Below are 16666 nucleotides of genomic sequence, written 5' to 3'. Positions count from 1 at the left end.
TGTTATTTATACAGGATAGTAAGGTGACATGTGAGGATGAAACTGAAGGAAAGAGGGCACTAACCCATGTGAGAATCTGGCAGAAGAGTTTCAGGAGGAGGAAAAGTAAATACATAGACTTTATAGAGGGAGTAAGGTGGGTGTTGGAGGAACAGCAAGGAAGGCAGCAGAGCCTAAATGGAATAAATCAGAAGAAAAGAATAAGAAATGAGATGAGATGAGATTGGGAATAAACAATTAGGTAATGGAACAAATCATGCATGATCCTGTAGCTCATAGTCAGGAATTTGGCTTTTAGTCTCAATAAGATGAGAAGTCTTTGTACAGTTCTCAGCAGAATAATATAGTCTGACACATAGTTCTAACGGATTACTCTAGTTGTTATATGAGTAGACTTTAGGCATGGAAAGATGACGACCAGTTAGTAGATATGATGTTGTGAAATACATATTTGGCCTTTCTCCTATTTCTTAGCATACAACTCCTAATTTCTTGGAATCTCTGAAGTCGTAAATGTCTTTTTTGTATGCTAATGAGTTGGACAGTGGCTGGTAGTCCCTAGGTAGCTTCAGAGTGTGAGCTGGTCACTGAAAAGACCAAGGCATGATTAGAGGGTTGGAATGCTTCTGCTCCATACCCCAACCTCCAAGGACGGTAGAAGGCCAAAGGTTAAGTCGAACACCAATGACCATTGACGTACTCAATCATGCTTAAATAATAAAGCTCTCATAAAACCCCAAAGGACAGAGTTTGGAGAGCTTCCAGATAGCTGAACAAGTGGAGGTTCCTAGAAGATGGTACTTTCAAAGAGACCATGGAAATTTAATACCTGTCCTATACCCCTTACCTCTCCTATCCAACTTCATCTGGTGTCCATCTGCATTGAGAAAGAAAAGCAGCTCAGAGCAGTCTGTGGAATACAAGGTCCATTTTACCACCCCTCACACACACACACCACCACCACCACAGGGCATGCATGCTTGCTGAAGAGAGAGAAAGAAGGGGAAACTGAGAAATCCCCCCCTCCCTGGAACAGGGGCCATGCTACAATCCCTTCTTGTCCATTCTCCTCCTGAGACTGGGGGCATGCACACCCACACACTTGCCTAGCATGATTATTCAAGCCACCAGGTCCAGGACTCAAACTGTGATCAGTCATGCAGGAGTCCATTGCCTTAACAACCCTGCCACCTACTGGCCCCAGCACATTTTAATTTTAAAGACCTAACTAAAGATTTGGCTATGCTCTCAACCATGGAAAGAAACTGATTTTCAAAGTTACAATGTGACTTTAAAAAGTTACAGTGTGATCCTCACCTTTTTCTTCATCACAATTATTTTTTTAAACTCTCTCACACACCTTTGCTACAGGGCTTGCTACAGGGCAGGTACACTTGTCGAAAAGACAGAGAGAGACAGAAAGAGAGAAATCACCCCCCAGGAGGAATAGCCACACCACAATACTTTCTCCTTCATCCTTCTCTCAGGATTTTGGGCATGTACACACACGTTCCTGGCATGAGTTTCAAGTCACCTGGCCCGGGATTCAAACCATGATTGATTATGTGGAAGTCCAGCACCTTACCCACTATGCCACCTGGCCACATCATCACAATATTCTCAAGTCTATTATGTAAAGAATAAGATATAGCCAATTATTTGTATAATTTAAAATTGGCAAAGGTGATTTATTGCCAATAATTTGTATCTATATTTTTCTTTCCCTTTTCTTGATTATAAAACTTGCTTTCTTGGAGGTCGTTTTCGGTGCACACATTTTAGGTAACTGAAATCTGTGTCACCCAGGCAAATTGTCTTAAACCCTGGCTCAAGCAAACTATTTTCATTTCACTTACTGTGCCCTAGCCTTCTTTTCATGTTGGCAGTGTTCTTTGTATTATCCTTTATAACAAATGGGTAAATGTAAGTAAGGGTTTCCCTGAGTTCTGTGAGCTGTCCTAACAGATTAATCAAATCCAAGAAGAGGGTAGTAGGCACCTCAGTTTATAACCAGCAGGTCAGAAATGTCTGTGACCACCTACTACTTGTACCTATTTTTCCAGGTCAATAGTGTCAGAAATGAATTAGATACCCAGCTGGTGTCTCCTGGAGAATCTGCTACAGAAGATAGTTTGCTTGGTGTGGAGAAAACGCCACACACTCTGGAGTTGCAGAAGTGTTGATTGTTGAGTGGGATAATAGGAAAAAAAAGAACCACTTTGTTTTTTCCTAGACCCACTCAGTACGCTACTGTAATACTCCTTGTGAAAGGTGAGACAAGTGTGAAGTTAGAAGTAGAACCAACAGGATTGGCCAATTGATTGCTATAGATTATAAGGAAAAGAGATAGTTCAAGATTATTCCTAAATGTTTAGCCTAGATGACCAAATATGGGAAAGACTTTGGGAGGAGCTGGTTCAGCAAGGGGAAGGATCGATAGTTTGGTATAGTACATGCTAAGCTTAAGATGCCTCTTGGATATTTAAATTGAGATGTCAAGTGGGAAGTTAGCTTTGTGGAGTGCAGGGTAGAGGTTGGACTCTGAAAATATAGACTTGCATGTCCAAAGCATAGGATGATATCTAAGAGATAAACCAAAGACTGAATGTGGACAGGTCTCAGGGCTGAGCCTTGCAGCTCCGAGGAATGCGAAGGCCTCAGTTATCTGGAAGGATACATTCTATATCTCTTATTCTTTGGCAGACCTGCAAGCTTGTTGTTTTTCAAAGGACTAGGGTTCATTGCTTACTCATTCTACTGAGAGGAGGCACTTTTTCCTGGGAGAACAGAAACAAAGTATGATGAGTAACAACCTGGCGTAAAACCCTTACCAAAGGGTATTTCTAAAGGAGAATTATGCTCAGTTCTCATGAGATCTGTGTAGAAGATCAGCTTCAGGAGCTGAGCCTCCTATAACATGGCCAAAACAGAAATGAATGCCCATCAGCTTTTGGGGGTGACTCAGGCCATTCTCCCAATGGAACCCCTACATCTATCTACATTTTTAACTGGAAGTATTTCAGAGAACTAAAAGTTGCAGACTGTAAAAATATTAAAAATAGCAATAAATAATAAAAAAGTAAGCTAGAACTTTTAAATAAGATAAGGTGATACAAGAAATTAGGTTAAATGAATGATTCTCTCCACCCAAAAAAGATAACAATAAAAGAAAGTAGAAGTTAGTGAGCAAAACCCTGACCTAAGAACCATTAAGATAAAGTAAAATTTAAAACTAAAGGTCAGAGAGAACAAAGGAATAATCCAAATAAACTAAAGTAAATAGTGATTCAAAGCATAGCAAGTTAGCTAATCAACACCAGCTGAAATAAATAAGCAGTTGCACACGTTCCAAAGGTCAACTGGAGAGAGCCCTGAGGACTGAGGCCCCATGGTCTGTACCATGCTTCTCCTTCGCTCTCTGGAGTCCCACAGGAAGTTGTCCTCTGGGCAGAGTAGGGGCCTTGATTGTCACCCCACGCCTCTTCTCTTTGGTTCCTGGGATGTTTTCTCTTGGGTCTGTCATAGTCTCCCACTTTCACCACAGAAATGTGTCCCTGCCAGCCATCTTTCTCAGCTGTGACTCTATTTTCTCTTTGTAACTGATGAGCTGAGGTGAACACTTGGCCCAGGCTAAACTAATGAGTCTCTTTCCTAGAAATCTGAATTTGCAGCTGAGTTAGGGCTGACTTCTTTAATAATAATGACAACAATAATATTAAGTAATTAATATTTATTGATGATTTATATGCTAGACATTCATCTTTACATGTATTTTTCTCAGTTACTTTTTAAAAAGTTTTTGCCATAGGGAGCATGTCCTTGCTGGAGAGAGACAGAGAGATGGAAAGTGAGAAATCACCCCCAACCCCTGCCAAGAGGATCACCAAGCCACAATCCTTTCTCCTCCATTCTTCTAAGATTTGGGGCACACATGCACATGCAACTGGTGTGATTTTCAAACCACCAGGTCCAGGACCCACACCATTGTTGGTTATGTGGGAATCCAACTCCTTAACCACCGCATCACCTGCTGGTTACATTTTTTTATGCTTGCATATTTATTTCATGAGCCAGAGAGACTGACACAGAAGAGATACAGAGAAACAGACACACACACACACACACACACACACAGAGAGAGAGAGAGAAAGAGAAACAGATACAGAGAGAGATAGAGAGACAGCACTCTCAGCAGAGTCCCAGTATTGCCTCCCCAGCTTCAGCCAGCCCTAGATCATGGACACATGCGTGCCCAACATATGTGAACCAGAACCTTCTCTGTGGGATTACTGCACAGAATGTTGTGCTTTCCTACTGTAATACCATCTGGTCTCCTTAAATACTTATGAGGTAAGTATTATTATTGATAAGGACACTGAAGCCCAGGAGATTAAACAATTTGCTAATGTCACAGAGCCAGTAGACATCAGAGTCAGACATACCTCCATCTGACTCGGAAGCCCATGTTTATAGCCTTGCTGTGTTTCTGCCTCTTTTGAATACAGGGAATATAAATGTGGGCACTGTGGAAGGCCACACGAATAGAGAGCAAAGTGTGAACTGACACTAAAGTACATGTGGAAGACGCATTACATGTTTTTACTTCTCATTCAAATTTATATGCTGAAATCCTAACCCTCAAGGCTTGGAGGTGGGGCCTTTGGGAGGTAGTTAAGTGATGAGGGTTTACTCTTCATGAATGAGATCAGTGCCCTTATAAAAGAGGCCCCAGAGTAATCCCTCATTCCCTGCACCATGCAAAGTTACAGTGATAAGACTGTGTGAAAGCAGACCCTCATTAGACATTGAGTCTGCACTTTGATCTTGAACTTCCCAGCTTCCAGAACTGTGGGAAATAAATTTCTGTTTCTTAAACCACCCATTCCTTGGTGTTTTGTTATAGCAGTCGAAACGGGTTAAAGCAGAAACCAAAATCAAAGAGATTCCTGGCCTCTGTTTGAGTCTGTGATTTGTTTCTACTACTGCTTGTCTAGACCCAATCCTACTTCTCCATAATATATTCCCCCTTTTTGAGTTATGCCAATTTAGTTGAATTTCTGGACCTTGCAACTATAAAACTTAACTTTACTAATACCATTCCTTGATGTGGGCATAGGAAGACCTCAAGTCTCCAAGTATCCCTTGTATACTGCTATGGCTTGGGTAATGGTTTGTTCTAAGGATTCGTGTATTGGAATTTGGCCCCCAAAGTAATGGCATTGAGAGGTGGTGAGATCTTTAAGAGGTGAGGTCTAGTGGGGAGTGTTGAGTCATGGAGACACCTCATAAATTGATTAATGCTGTCTCATGAGACAAAGTGAGTTATCGCTCTCACAGAAAGGTATTAGTTCCCATGAGAGCAGGTTGATATAAAAGACCAGAGGTCACGTCTTTGGGCATGTCCACAGATCTTTCTGTTTTAGTCCACCATGCTGTAATGCAGAGAGGCCGGCCACACACTATTAGACTTTCGAGCCACAAGAATCATGACCCAGATAAGCCCATATTCTTTGTAATTTACCCAGTCAAAGGCATTTCTGTTTAGCAACCAAATAATGGACTAAGACATTTACCATACATTTTCTTACTGATAAAGAGTGACCTCTCGTGTTTGGCTCTGGATCTCCTTTCTCTGCTACCCTTTCCTAGACTATAGACCCTTTGAGTACAAACATAATTAATAGGTCTTTTTTATGTTCCTAACTACGTAAGATGGTTTGCAAATGCCAGGTCTTATATAAATACTTATTTAGGTAAATTGATCTGATAATGTTTAAATATTTTCTTACACAAATGTGGCTCCTTCATAAAGTATCTATCTGGGAATGATTAAAAGATGGTCTTCCCAGAATAAGAAGGTCACATATTATATGATTCAATTTATGCAAGTTATCTAGAATAGGTAACAGAGAGTCAGAAAACAGATTGGTAGTTACCAGAGACTGGACAGGGAATAAATGCTCAATGGCTACAGGGTTTTATGTTACAACGATGAAAATGTTTTGAAACTGGATAGAGGTGATGATTACACAACCTCATGAACCTACTAAATGATCCAAATGGTTCACTTTAAAATGATCAATTTTTATGTGAATGCTTAGTTATATAATTTTTACTTCAATTATAAAAATACTAATAATTAGAATTTCTAAACTCTGAAAAAGAAAAAAGGCTGTCTTCGACTCAGGAGGTAATCATCTGAGATGAGATCACTATGGTAAGGACTCTGGGCTGGCTCTGGGCATGGGAGGAGAGGCTTCCTTAACCATTGTCATGTTACAATGATTCCTTCATCTGAAATCTACGAGTTGGAGAACACTTATGAAAAGAGCATGGCACAGCAAGACTTACTTTGTTCCATTCCCTCGAGATAATCTATGTAAATTATAACCAGAGATTTGAAGAGAATGAGGTTGTTCTCCAGTGTTCTGTATAAATGAATCTTTCATAATGTCTTGAGAAGTACTGTGGGCTTGCTACTTTGTAATATCTCCATTTCCTAGTAGAAGCACAAGTCTTAATAATTTCCTTATTGAGAGAAGAAAAGTACATGTTTTTGCCTCCACTGTAAATCCTCTGAGTTATGTTGAGTTGTAGGAAAAGTCATGAGTATTTTTTTTTTCTGTTTTTCTATGCAAAAAATATATCATGACTTTTCTAATAACTCAGTAAACTAGGAGGTAGGTTAACTTCAAGGGAGGAGTAGATAATATCTTTGATGCTTGAAAATAGCAGTAATTTTTTCTGATGACTCTACTAGAAGGATAAAGATAGTCTGAAAGCTCTACCTGAAACTGAACAACTGTGAATGAAAGTACCTTTATCATTAAGGCTAAGAAAGCAAAGCAGGTGATATTTAATGCCATCTTACAAATAATGCAAAGACACTTTACTGAAAAATCCTACCCATGGATGCCTAGCTCAGAACTTTAACCTTTCGACCCAACAAATTATAAAAGGAACCATTTATTACTTTTTGAACCCTTCAGGGAAAAGGATCTTCCATGATTTGGGGACCAAAATTCTCCTAGTGTTATTTATGTGTGTTCTTGGAAATTCCTTGTTTACAAAGTTTTCAGATGGCTTCTAATTCCTGGCCAAGCTCATATTTATTAAACAAAACAGTCAAGATGAATCATGGACTTTTAGAACTAAAAAGCCTACAACTTCCTCTTTTTATAGGGAGAGATCCAGAAAATGAAGTTCAGAGATATTGACAGACTCATTGGGGCAAAAGAAAAACAGTGGCCAGAAACGCCCACCACCTGGTACCACGATGTCCCCCAGTAGACCTCGAAGTCCAGGGTCTCAGAGCTCTTGTAACTAGATAATTATTGCCTGTCTTCATTGGGAAGAAGTAAAGATATTTGAGAGATTTACTGTCCTCAGTACTGCCTTCCTTTTCTTTCATTTTTAAAAATTTTGCTAGAGTGCACAGGCACTTGTAGGGGCAGGAGAGTGGGAATGAGATTATACTCTCCAAGGGAATGGGTGCACTACAATCCCTTCTCCTCCATTTCTTCCTATTTTCAGGGTTTGGGGCATGAACGCACACTCACCTGGCGTGCTTTTCAAGCTGCCCATTTGGAATTCAAACCACACCATCCGCCATGTTGGATCCCGTTGCCTTAACCACCACATTACTGACTGGCCACCTCTGTACTCTTGAAAAGCTCTCTTGTAAGGCTGATCTAATAGTCTAGTGCTAAAGGAAGCTGTATCCCACATGGTCAAATACATGCTTTGAATCCTGACCCCAGCAGCTTGAAAAACACACTAGGTTTGTGTGTGTCGGGGGGGTGCTGCCCCAAATCCCAACAGGACGGTGAAATGGAGGAAAGGAGATTGTGGTATGACTATGTCCCATGGGGCCAGGGATGCTTTCTCCCTTGCCTCCACCCCATTTCTCTGTTTTTCTGGCAAGTACACACAACCTCTGACAAATGAAGGGGAAAAGAACTATTTTATATTACCTGTTTTTAACAATATGTTTCATAGGATCATGAACCCATGGAACTCTCAAATCTTTTCAGAGTTCACCCTGCCCAGCGCACTCCCTAACACATGGCTTTTGCATGTCAGCCCTTCTAAGAAGTTGTCTGGCTTCTACCAAACATTTGGAATGACAGGAAACTTACTACCTCATAAAGCAACACATTTAATTTGCTTGTGTTTGTGCTTATATTCGTTCTCTCACACACAGAAATCACAGAACAGGTGCATATATTCCATAGTTTGCTTCTTAGCTATTGACATTCTAGACACACTGCTCCTATTGATACAAAGCATTATGGTAATTAAAAATAACTTCATATACTACATAATTTCCTTCATCAAGATTTATATAACCATGCCTTAATTATTCAGTTTGGTAAGCAGAATTCAATCCTCTCTTTGGTTTTGGAAAGTTTGGTTATTAGATCATAAAGAATTCAAGATTTGGCTGTAATTGTGTGTTCTAGCATGACACTGACTAAGCGTAATCCTTCCTCCATGAGACAGTTCTTTTCAGTATATTATAAAAAGCTATCATATTCCTCTTAAAATCAGTCTTTTCCAAGGTAAACATCCTTAGCTCTTTGGATCACTTCTCACAAGTTGTGGTTTCCAGACCCTTCACAAGATTGTTTGTTCTCCCCTGGATGAGCTCCAATGCATAGTGTTCTTTGAAAAGTACGGTGCCAGAATTAATGACTGTAATAACAATAGCCATAATAATAATAACCACCATTTATTGACTGTGCACAATGTTCCAGGAACTGGGCTAAAAGCTTAGCTCATTTAGTCCTCACCAAACCTTCTAGTGTGTGTGTTATCCTTGTATTTATATTTTTAGATGAGGACATTAGTTTTAATATGTTAACTGACTTGTCCAAGGTCACGCAGATAGAAAGTGGCAGAGCTGGGATTAAAATATGCTCTGCACCCAAATTTTCTGGTCATGCTCAATTTAGGTCAAAGTATTCAGTGTTTTTTTTTTTTTAAATACCTTAAAATTTCATTATTATCTTCTGTAGTGAGTTCAGATTTATAGAAAGTATGACAAAACGGTTCTCTCGGGACAGAATTTAAATCGCCAATTTATTTATCAAATATTTACTGAATGCCTATATTATGCTTGGCAGTATTTTAAGAGGTGACAATATTGATAAGCTAGAGTGGACAAAGGTCTTTCTTTCATGGGTTTGACATTGTGTTGGGGGAGACAGACACTCTAGAAGTAAGAAATAAATACAGTATTTCCAGGTAGTAATAAATAGATAAAGAAAATAAGACAAAGTAGTATGCTAGAAAATGACCATGTCAGAGTACAAGGGAGAGACGATATGAGATTTGGTGACCAGGGGAGACATCTGGGAGGAGGTATACCAGGTCTTAGACAGGAATGATGAGAAGGAGACAGCTGTAGGAGGATCTCAAGAAAAGATATTGAAGACTCAAGGAAAGATGGTGGCAAAAGTCTAGGACCAGATTAAGTTTAGTGAGCTCAACAAATGAGGGACCCTTGGGAATCAAAGCAGAATAAATGATGGAAGGATAGAGAGAGGTAACCTCAGGGATAGAGAAAGAGACAGACCACCTATATCCTTGGAGTCCATGGTAAGAATTTGGATCTTTTAAGACTATATTGGGAAATACATGCTGTATTTTATGTAAGGAAGAGGACTAACCCAATTTATCTTTTTAAACAACATCATTACTATGTGGAGAATGAATTACAAGGGGCAGGAAGGAAAGCAGGGAGATGAGTCAAGAAGCTTATTGCAATAGTCCCATAAGGAAGAATGGCTCAGATCAAATGGTAACTAATCCAACTGTGACTCATATAAGAGGGAAGAAATGAATGAATTCAGAAAAAAAATGGAGGAAAAGTAAACAAAAATTCCTGACACACTGAATGGTGTGGAACAAGAAATTGGTTTAACTCTTAGATTTGAGAGTTGATAGAAGTACTGTATGTACTAGGTGTTAGGTACATATACAGATATATATGTAAGTATACAGACCACTTACATGTATTAACTAATTTAATTCTTGCAACAGTGCTATGGTAGGGGTCAGCAGGTGGCGTGATGGCTAAAGGGTGTTGGACTCCCACATGGCCTACTGTGGTTCTAGTCCCAGACCTGGTGGCTTGCTTTCTCACTTTTTCTCTCTCTCAGTCTGTCCCTCTCTGGTTGAAAGGAAGAAAGAAATAAAGAAAGAAAGAAAGAAAGAAAGAAAGAAAGAAAGAAAGAAAGAAAGAAAGAAAAATTCATTTTAAAAAATGCTACAGTATAGCTAATATTTCCCCCAAGCTATTACTGGCAAAGAAACTAAGATTTAGAGTGGCTAATATATTGTTTCAGGTTACTTAAGTAGGAAATGGATAAGTCAGGATTTGAACCCGGGTATACCTGACACCAAAAGCAGTACACTTTTTTCGATACTACAACACCACCCCTGGAGCTCTGATAAAGATTGCAATTTGTCCATAAGGTGAGACGTATAAGAACCTCACAGCAGAACAGTTATGGAGTCCCGTGTAAGGACACGTTCTGTTATCCACGGGCTCGTCATTGCCTGGCCTTCTCCATTTCCTGCAAGGTTATGTTCCGATTCAGGAACCTTAGGTCTAAGGGATCTAGGCACATTGGGTGGAGTCAGAACTAAATGAAATGATTAAGCAGATGAAGAAAATGACTTCTGAGAAATGATGAAAAGACTGCAGCTTAGCTCAGTGATGACTAAAGAGAACATCAGCCTATAAATATTTTAGGCATGGTAAGAGCAGGAAGAGGGGGGTTTTTTTGTTTGTTTTTTGTTTTTTTCAGAAAGTAGAAAAAAAATTACATGAAGGGACAGGCAAATAATAGAGCTCAGTTCTTTTTTGTTGTTATTGTTGTTGTTTTTGAGAGAGATTTTTGCTATAAGGTACAGGCGCTCACCAGAGAGACAGAGAGACAGCAAGCAAGAAATCACCCCCCTGGGGAAATGGCCACACTGCAATCCCTTCTCTTCCATTTTCCTCTCAGGATCTTGGGCACGCATGCACACACACCCAGTGCGAGGTTTAAGCTGCTGGGTCTGGGACTCAAACCGTGGTCCATTATGTACAGTGACATCACCATTCCACCATCTGCTGGTTCCAAGAATAGAACTCAGCTCTTGAGTCTGCTCTTTATTAGGTACTATCATCATTTTGCATTTAAATTTTCTTATTTCAAAGAAATTAGTTATGATTAAATGAAAAACAAGTAGTATCTCAATAGAAAGGCATAAAAAGCCACAGAAAACATTCTGTCATCCTTTAAGCCATTCATCTGATACATATTTATTAGATTTCTACTTTGTGTAAAGCACAGGAAAGAGGAGGATTGGGGGCGGAAACATGGATGTCCATTTTGAACATTTTTACTTTACACTGAAACCTATTTGTTAATGGAACAACTATAATAATAACTATTTCTCCACAGTAGTTGTCTAGTTGGGAACAAAACGACTCATACAGAGAAAGGGCAATGCTGGTACCACATGTAGCTATTGTCTGAATACTGCTCTCCTCTAAGGAATGGGGAGGGTTGCGTTTCATTTCCTTACATTTGCCACAATGCATGTTTGTCTGCACATTTGTTAGTGAAATAAGAGAACACGACTGCTTGATAACACAGGGACAACTGTCTAATACGTTGGGTGCATTACCTTCCCATATACAGTATGAAAATTATATCAGGCTGCGAAGTCAGAGAGCCTTGGGTTATCAGCTACATCCGGGCTGCATACAAAAGCTAACATCACCGAGGGAGAGGCTTCTTGAAAAGCACACCTGTCCTTTTCAGACATTTTTGAAGTATCATATTCATTTTCTGATGTTTTTGGCCTTCTGCCCTTGCTTCTCTGGCACGGTTGGGAGGCTGTCCTGTGGCCTGAAGGTTAAAGAGAAATCCAAGTGAATGTGGCGTCTTAATGGGCTTTGAATGCACTCCCAAATGACACATTTTTTTTTGTTCCCTTTTCAGTCTTGCTTATAAAAGTTACACCTGCAAAAATGGGACTCAGTCCAGTGAGGAAGAACATTCCATTTTGCCTGAATGTGCAAAAAATGAGTGGGGTGTTGTCTGATCCCACAGGCTCCAAGCAGCAGAGTGGGCAAATGAGCATTCATTTCCTGTGCACCATCTTTGAGTTGAAGATGAGTCACACACTCGTGGAAAGAATGGCGCTATCCTCTTTTGTCTAGTTCTCTCCACTTTTGTTGCAACTGAATTTGTCTTAATGGGAAGCCTGATTGTTTCCCTTTTTGGTGAGGCAAATCTTTAGAATTTATTTTTAATCTGGAACAGGGTTACTTTAAACACATTGTTTTTTTTTTTTAATTAATAACTTGATTCCCTGCCAGCATATACAATTACAGGAAATTTCTATGTGAAAAAAAATGTTTAGGTTCATCTATAATAATAGGGGTTATTTGTTGAATATCTACTCTGTACCAGCTATTGTGCCACATGATTTTATAGATGGTTCTTAATTTATTAACATGCTCAAAATGCAGGTATCACTAGTGTGTTTTTTTTAGCAAAGGAAATCGAGGGTTAGAGAGAGCAAGTAGCTTGCTGGAAGTCACAGAGCAGATTAGTGAGTGAACCTGGATTATAAGCATTTCTGTCTAGACTCCCTTTGTTACGATACTTGGTCTCTCCAAAGAGAGGTATCTGGGTGCTGGGTGGTAGTGCAGTGGTAACACAACACTCTGTGAGGCTAACCCACATAATGAAGTTCTGAATTTAAGAACTCCCTGAACACGCCAGGCACATGTATACCCATGATGTGGGTCTGGCTGAAGCAGGGGGTAGATCATGGCACCTGAGTAGATCAAGACCCTATTGGAGTCTCTGTTTCTCTGTCTCTCTTGCTCATGGAAGAAACACACACACACACACACACACACACACACACACACAACATATACATACACTTTTTAAAAGGTTATTTGATGACAAGTTTGCCTCAAATTCTAATTACAAAGAGGTAGGTCATAAAGTAAAAAAAGACTAACAATAAATTCCTCCTGTTTTTATATAAAAAATAGTTCATAAGTTAAAAAAATAGGTCTAGTCTTCTCTGTATGTATAAAGAGACTCAGATGGACCTGGGAACTGGAATCGTCCCCATAATTCATGGGACTCTGCTTTTAGTCTTGGTATATCGAGCTCAGTATGGCCTTGGCCTTGAGGCTCTCGGGCCCCAGAGTTTTGAGTGTTCTGTGGCATACCCATGTGAATTCTTGCACCACTTCTGTTCTCTCCAGGGGTAGAAGAATAGCTTATGGGTCAGATTCTGATGTAGGCAAGAATTTCCAGAATGCTGGGCCAAGGGGAAAAGACATCAGAACAATGAGTAACCAGAGTTACTTATTGAAAGAAAACATCTGAAAGTATCGGCAGAGGCTGTGGCCTTTGAAATTATTATTGCCAGACTATCTACAGTTATAAATCACTATTTCAGAAAAATCTAACTGAATTGCTGGCATGTTAGGGGCAAAAATTAAGAGTGACACAGATTGTTTTCAAGGGCTATTTCAGACATTTTCCTTCATTTCCTCTTGAAAACTGGAGGAGGGTTACACTTCTGAGAAACTTACATTTTGTTCCAAGTTTGCACTGGATATTATTCTTGTCTTTCTTTCTGCTCCATTAGCTCTCTTTCATGTTCACAAAGAGGATGTGGGAAGCCACTGATGCCGTGAGGCAAGCCTGTTTGTGGGATTGTCAGAGGGCAGTATCTCCAGTCCAAGTATTTCACACGTTCTCCAATTTTGAGTGATTCATTATGTACGTTGATTTGGATTCTAGACATTTTTATGAACTGATTATGGAATATTAAACTCCTCAAAGTCACACTTAACAAACACAAGAATGGAAAGTTACTGTGTATGGGGATATCTTTGTCTTGTTTGACATGCAATGTATATATGCTATGAGAACCCAAATCATACACTATAAAGATATACAGTGATTAAATGTAAATTCAAAAAAATTAACCCTTATATTAAATTGCCAAAAATATAATAAAATAAAACCAAAGACCAAAACAAGGTCACATTGGACAGGCAAGGCAAATTTCTCAAGAAAAGTTGTGCCTTGTCATCTTGTGCTACCTTCGTTCAGCCTGACGCGTGAATTATGTAGCAACTGGGATTACTCACATCTGTCTTCCCTGGGTTTCTCCAGGTGAAAATTGGAGAGAACTTCCCTTTACCTGTTTTCCTATTTTTATAACTCGGTTTTCAACTCAGCCTTCACTTTCTTTAGCTCCCATAACTGACTGAGGAGTGAACAGCAAGCCAGCACAGCAAGCTGATGCAATGGGTAGAACTGCTGCTCACCAGGAAACGAAAGAATTCCTTTCTATAACTGTCAGACAGGGACATGGGCAGGGCCATGCTCAGCCGATCCTGGCCCATTCCTGTACAGCTGACAAAATCCTTGCAGATGACAAGAACTATCCTCTTCCTCATCTGCATGTCTATATTTCCTTCAAAGACACTTCTGAACATACCTGTGGTGTGTTCGTTGACTGCTCCCACCATCTCCAACCTCGTACTTCCAAGTTTCTATGGCATGTTTTTCCACATTGCATTCTCAATGAAAACCTCCTTGATTCCTTTGAAGATTGTATTAGTTAAAATGCAACCTGTTGCCATATTAGAAAACACAATTCAAACTGGCTTAAACATAAAGATTGATTGACTCACATAACTGGAAGTTCAAAAGTGTCCTAACCAGTTTGATCCAGAGACACCATTGCATCACTAAAGTCTAGTTTCTTTCCTTTCTCTCTAACATTCAGTGCTACAGCTTTTTGCTAAGGCTGCTGTGTTCTGGTCCATGCCAGCAGGGCTGCTGACAACTCCCAGATCTACATGCTTCCACTTCCCAAGGAATCAGTCATTACGTACCCCAAAGGCCCAGTCTTGCTTGTTTCTTATTCCTACCTTGCTTGTCCAAACATGTGTCCAGGATGTTATAGGAGTATCAAATTTTGTTAGGCCCTAAGAATATGCCTTGTTTGGGGGGCCAGGGCTGCATCTCTGATGTTCTTGGTTTGTCCCTCATGACAAAAATTTAGGTAAGAAGGGGGTGTGCTGGAGCTACCCATACTGGCCCACAGAGCTAATTATTTAATTTTCAAAATATTTGTGAGTGGATTTTTAAACATAGCTATTAATACAACTTGAACTTTAAAAAGTTATGATTATACAAATTATATTTAAAATAAAGTTAACAGGGCTGGCCTCATATCATAGTGGTTAAGTCCTATGCATTGGGAGCCAGATCCCATGTGGCTGACCATAGTTCAAATCCTGGCCCTGGTAACTTGAAAAACATGTTAGACATGTGTGCACATGTGGGGCATGTCTAAAATCCTGATGGGATGGACAAATGCAGGAAAAGAATTGTGGCATGACCATAATTGAAGGATCCTTTCTTTCTCCCTCTCTGGCAAATGCATGTGCCCCTTGCAATTAAAAAAAAAAAAAGTTAATTAATACTCCATATTCATCAATTCCTAATTATTTTGCTATCTTTATTTTCTGCTTCTGAAGTTGTTTTCATCTATTATATGTGATTGGTAGAAAGGTTCCAATGTGTACCACTGTACAACTCTTTCCAACAGTGCATCCTGTTGGCAATATCGTGTTGGTAGCTTGAAACTGGCCAATATGGCTGACCATGGTTTGAGTCTGGATCTGGCAGCTTGCTTTCTCAGTTTCCCTCTCTCTCTCTCTCTGGTGAGTATATGTGACCTATCACAAAAATTAAAAATAATAATAATAATTCATAAAAATCAAATAAATAATTCTTTAAAAAAAGAAATTGGCCAGTAGGGAAGTATTTATACCGTAGAAATTGGTAGACACTACAAATCAGGGGGTTTTAGATTATTAAACACTGCTTGCTTGTTTTCCAAAAGTAAGGCCAAAATGATGATAGTAGCATAATTAGCTTTGTATGAACTTAAAATGATATAATTGATACAAAGAATCAGGCAGTGAGCCAGCTGACACATTTTGGCCATGACTGTCTCCTTCCCTGCCTTGTTAATAAGAATACATTAAATATCATACAGTCTTTAAATACTGATTCAGAGTAATTCTTAGAAGTATGAAGTAATATTACATTGTGATGTTGGTATATCATAGGAAGGGAGAAAAGATAAAGGCCTGTGAGGCATGGGATAAAAATCATCTTATTACCTAACCATTGTGCATAACACGTGTGCCTCACCCTCCAGACCACAGACTCTGGGAAGGCACTGGTATTACGGAAACTCCCTCAGGGGTTTCTGCTGAGCTTTCATCCACTTCTACTCACCTCTCCCTTTTCCCTCTTTCATCTTTTACTTCTTGCACTTGGTGGAGGTAGCCTAGGCCCTTGGTCTTCAAAACCCTGGTTGTAACTTTTGTCTCTTACCTTCCTGAGTTTCAACTGCCACCTTTCTGTGGTTGTTCCTTTTAGACCACACCACCTCAATCATATCTGCCATACTTGACACCATTCCTACTTTTCATCTCTGCAACTTTCTTGTCTTGGCTTCATTTTTCTCTTGCCCTTTCTACCCGTCATTTTCTTATAGATAGCTTTTGTTCTAGCACAAACTAGAAACTATCTTGAGAAGTAACAGT

At 39.6% G+C, this 16666-nt stretch overlaps 1 protein-coding gene and 1 pseudogene across 1 annotated transcript in view; one reads left to right on the top strand and one right to left on the bottom strand.

Annotated features, from left to right (window-relative positions):
* LOC102486664 (single-pass membrane and coiled-coil domain-containing protein 1-like) overlaps positions 1 to 692 on the bottom strand; it is a 32329-nt pseudogene extending 31637 nt beyond the window's left edge.
* LOC114006789 (caspase-7-like) overlaps positions 1 to 16666 on the top strand; it is a 78436-nt gene that overhangs the window by 43358 nt on the left and 18412 nt on the right. The gene's annotated exons all lie outside the window — the stretch shown is intronic.

Source organism: Tupaia chinensis, unplaced genomic scaffold (assembly GCF_000334495.1).
Source record: "Tupaia chinensis unplaced genomic scaffold, TupChi_1.0 Scaffold000085_1, whole genome shotgun sequence".
Lineage (NCBI taxonomy): Eukaryota > Metazoa > Chordata > Mammalia > Scandentia > Tupaiidae > Tupaia > Tupaia belangeri.
Note: the sequence above shows the minus strand (reverse complement) of the source record. Positions and strands in the feature narration are given on the sequence as shown.